This window comes from Oncorhynchus nerka, linkage group LG6 (genome assembly GCF_034236695.1).
Source record: "Oncorhynchus nerka isolate Pitt River linkage group LG6, Oner_Uvic_2.0, whole genome shotgun sequence".
Classification (NCBI taxonomy): domain Eukaryota; kingdom Metazoa; phylum Chordata; class Actinopteri; order Salmoniformes; family Salmonidae; genus Oncorhynchus; species Oncorhynchus nerka.
Genome location: NC_088401.1, coordinates 91,921,553 through 91,926,590, shown reverse-complemented (window position 1 = coordinate 91,926,590; position 5,038 = coordinate 91,921,553).

Genomic DNA, 5,038 nt, shown 5'->3' with positions numbered 1-5,038 from the left:
TTAGTATTTTGTGTTTTCTTTATTATTTTGGTCAGGCCAGAGTGTGACATGGGTTTTAATGTGGTGTGTTTTGTCTAGGGTTTTTTTGTAGGTTATGGGATTGTGGTTAGTGGAGTTATCTAGGAAAGTCTATGGTTGCCTAGAGTGGTTCTCAATCAGAGGCAGGTGTTTATCGTTGTCTTTGATTGGGAACCATATTTAGGCAGCCATATTCTTTGAGTGTTTCGTGGGTGATTGTTCCTGTCTCTGTTTGTTGCACCAGATAGGGCTGTTTAGTTTTTTCACTTTATTGTTTATGTAATTGTTCTTTATCATCTTTATTAAAGATGTATAAAGATAACCACGCTGCATTTTGATCCTCCTCTCTTTCAACAGAAGAAAACCATAAGATTTACTGTATATAGACAACAGCAGGATATGACTGTCTATAGCCGACATCAGGATATGACTGTCTATAGCCGACATCAGGATATGACTGTCTATAGACATCAGGATATGACTGTCTATAGCCGACATCAGGATATGACTGTCTATAGCCAACATCAGGATTAGGGTTTAGGGATAGGTTTCTAGTTTTGAGTCTGTTGATCCACTTCCATCTCTGACACGTGGAAACCGGAGGGGGGAAGGGAGGGGGTGCACTCCACTCAGGGTTAGGCTTAGTGTTAGGTGAGTTAGGGTTAGGGTTAGGGTTAGGGGTTAGGGTTAGGTTTCTAGTTTTGAGTCGGTTGATCCACTTCCACAGGGGGGAAGGGAGGGGGTGCACTCCACATCATATACGCGTGGGCCGGAGGGTACGGGCGCGGCCGGCCAAAGTTGTAGGCCCTATGGTTGCCCACTTGTAGATTAACCCATTGGTTGGGTTAAAAAGTCGTCTGTCCGTAGGGTAGGGGTTAGGGTTAGGTATAGTTGGTGGAATGGTTAAGGTTAGGGTAAGGTATAGTATTTTAATATTTAGGTTAGGGTTAGGGTAAGGGTTTAGGGTTAGGGTGAGGGTTAAGGATTTTAGGATGGTTAAGGTTAGGGTTAGGGTCAGGTATAGTTTTTAGAATGGTAGAGTTTAGGTAGGTCTGTAAACTCGATGTAGGATCAGGCAAAATCCCTTGAGTTGCGCACCTTATGCAGGTCCGGTCCTCGGTTGGTTGCCATGTGTCCATATCGAGTGGTGCGGTCATGATGTCTAGGTCCGCTTGTCAACGGATGTGGAAAGCATAGTGCAACCTAGGAGTTTACTCCCCATCGAATCCTTTTCTCTTTGCTCCATGTTGTCTATGTATTTACTTCCGTGTTCGTCAGTCTTTAGGTCCTGGATGTTTTCGATCATGTGTGTAATTAGGAGTTATTCCCTTCCAGGATCGTAACTCTGAATCAGCCCATGTCTAGTCGAATCCAGCTGGTCTGTATGGGTATACTCGGCGTAGGATCAGGCAAAACCGTCGAGTGGCGTACCTTATGCAGGTCCGGGCCTCAGTTGGTTGCCATGTGTCCCTGTCAAGTGGTTAGTCTTTAAACTACCAGTGGTTTGAGCAGACAAAAACCCAGAAGGCGAGCCCTCTACGGTTGTCATGCATCCGCCCTTGGAGTTCCGTCCTGTGTTTCGGTAGGTGTATGGAGGGTTTAGGATCAGGCAAATCTTCTCTGGTTTTCGTTTCGTACGTCTGCCAGTAGTAGAAGTTGATTGCCATGTGTCCATCCCCACCATCTCAGTCGTAGGTAATTCAGTGGTTTGGGTGATAGTGACCAGTGGAGCTACTCCCTTCTAGGATCGTAACGTTTCCAGAGGTATATCCTCCCTAGACAGTGAATTTGTTCGTAGTCCAGGTGAAAAAGTGGATCGGTTGTCCAGGCTTAGTGCTGCGGGGTAAGGGGTCCCCCAGTGAAAATTTGTGGGATCCAATTCTCCGCCAGACACAATCTGGGCACCCCAGGGATTACACGGCAGATGCGAGCCTCCAGGCGCAGCGCCCGACCCGAAAGCCCCACTTTTAGCTGCCCCAACCCGCTAGGATGAAACAAGCTACTGGACATACTGCCAATCCAGCTCTAATCTGGGGTAGATAGTCGTCCAGCGCGGTACGTGAGTCTCCTGTTTGTATGGGGCTGGGAGGGTTGTGCCGAATGGTCTGCCAACAGAACCCCGAGGTCCTGAAGGAGTCCGGTCTATCCATATCCTCCTGTCTTCTTGCTTGGTGTATGAGAGGGGTCCCGGAGGAGTCCGGTCTATCCATATCCTCCTGTCTTCTTGCTTGGTGTATGAGAGGGGTCCCGGAGGAGTCCGGTCTATCCATATCCTCCTGTCTTCTTGCTTGGTGTATGAGAGGGGGTCCCGGAGGAGTCCGGTCTATCCATATCCTCCTGTCTTCTTGCTTGGTGTATGAGAGGGGTCCCGGAGGAGTCCGGTCAATCCATATCCTCCTGTCTTCTTGCTTGGTGTATGAGAGGGGTCCCGGAGGAGTCCGGTCTATCCATATCCTCCTGTCTTCTTGCTTGGTGTATGAGAGGGGTCCCGGAGGAGTCCGGTCTATCCATATCCTCCTGTCTTCTTGCTTGGTGTATGAGAGGGGTCCCGGAGGAGTCCGGTCTATCCATATCCTCCTGTCTTCTTGCTTGGTGAGGGGTCCCGGAGGAGTTTTCAATATTTTCAATATTTCCAATCACCAGTTACACATGAAACAGTGCAATTTTAGAAAAGTTTGGACTTATTTTAGAATCCTCCATAGATGTACCTTTGGCTACCTCTAGTGAATTTTCCCCAGTAGTGGGGCTCCAAAGTGGTATTTAATATTATAATGCCTGGTAAATGTATTTAGAACCATATTTTAATATTTGGGTTCCCAGGTGCCTATTTTCAATCACCAGTTGCACAGAGGTATATCCTAATCCGCATCCAACAGAATATTTTAAACTGTCCATAAAGCACTCAGGACGGGCGCCCATGGATAGATGGCCGTAGTAGGGTGTTCACAGAGTGGGCATGCATATTCGGAGTACCGGTAAATGCATTTAGGACCATGTTTTTATTTTTAGGTTACCAGGTGCATGTTTTCAATCACCAGGTGCACGGATGTATAAGGGCCCCCATGGATAGAGGGCCGTAGTAGGGTGCTCCCATAGCGGGCATGAATATCTGGAACACCGGTAAGTGCATTTAGGACCATGTTTTTATTTTTAGGTTACCAGGTGCATATTTTCAATCACCAGGTGCACGGCTGTGAAAAGTGGACTCTTGTCTCTTGTCATTTTTTCGACCAATTTCTGTAATTTTCAAAAAATGATTAAAAATACTTCCCGAGGGGCTAGAGGTCCCAAATTTCGTCTCATACCCTCTCTCGTGATGGGCAACAAGTAGAGCATGTAAAGAACATTTAGCATCCACAGGCACCTATGTGCCCTGTAACATGCACTTTTTTCCCAAAACTTAAAACACGATTTCCTATTAAAAAGTTTTATACAAAAACGGTTTTAATTAAATGGAAATGCTCGTCTATATGTGCCCTTTCGTGCAAAAAAAAAACCCATCCAGATTGGAGGTGTACTTTTTGATTTATTCACGTTTTGGTGTCCTGAATTTGAGCCCCAATGGCGGGGCACACAAAAGCCCTGTGAGGTTCCGGGCTTATGTCACAAAATTGGCCTGCCCGTTGTGACACACTCAGTGGCGGGTCGACCAGACAGGTACCGGCGCGAAATCATAAACCTGGTTTTTGACAAGAAGACTTCCATGTCCTAGAGAGACGGGGGTGGTGTCAAACTGCTCAGCCCGAATAGAAAATGAGTAATGGACACTTTTGAGGGATGTGAGCCCTTCGGAACCATGGTACTTTGGACATTTTCCGCCGGCGACCGATTTAGTGGGTTTGACCAGCCCTTCGGCGCCCGATTTGTCTTAACTTATGATCCATGTTTCTCAGCTTGGTGGTGGGAGGATATTGAGCCTTGTCCTGGGCAGGTGCTCTATCCCAGCTATTACCTTGTGGGTAAGTCCAGAGTCCATAGGCCCAGAGAGAGAGTGGGCAAGCTGTGTGTGTCCTCTCATACCCATATGAAGGCATGTAACCCGGGTAGGGCTATAAGGTCTTTAGGCCTGTCTGTCCCTTCATCCCATGAGAGAGAGTTTTGACTTTTATGCCTGTTTGTGTCCTCTGATGCTCAGATAAAGTCTTGTAACCCGGTTAGGTCAAATAAGGCCTTGAGGCCTGTTTGTGTCCTCTGATGCCCAGATAAAGACATGTAACCTGGCTAGGGATATGTAGGTACCAGGCCAGGCCAGTGGCTTTCTGGCCTATGGGCCTATGGCCCTATGGGGCCCCTGTGGAAACCGAAATTGATTACCCAGGCGGGTCTCAAACACTGACCATCCGATTGTGAGTCAAGTGCGCTACCCATTAAGCCACACAACCTTTCACAAGTAAAGAGACAACGAGGTGAGCTTTATGGTCAAATTCTCCTTCCCCGTCCAATTAGTCCCATATTGGCCCACTGCTGGGGCCCACAGCTGGGGCTTAGAGCTGTGGGAAAAAATGGAGATGACCCTGGCGGGTCTCGAACACTTACCGGCTAATTCTCAGGCAAGTGCGCTACCCATTGAGCCAAATGTCCTTTCACGAGTAAAGAGACAACGAGGTGAGCTTTATGGTCAAATTCTCCTTCCCCGTCCAATTAGTCCCATATTGGCCCACAGCTGGGGCTCATTGAGCCCTGGTTAGGGTTAGGTGTTTGGTGGAGCAAACAAAGAGACACGGAGGAAGGCAGGAGAGAGAAGCTATGAGAAGCAGACCAATACGCGACTGTGGACTTTGTTGTAAACAGAATATAGTGCGGCTAGATCGACATTTGAAGTCTGTATATGCACTTAAGTTCGGTACTATGGAATGGACGAATGCTATGCAATTTAGCCGGTTTTCAACTGAGAGACAGCAGCCCGAATCAGTGCTTGAACCGCGGCCGGAGGACCCTGTGATTTTGCAGTGTTTAGAAAGTGAGTTGTCCGTGGAGCAGCAGCTGGTGGATGAGGGTGAGCAGCAGCTGGTGGACGAGG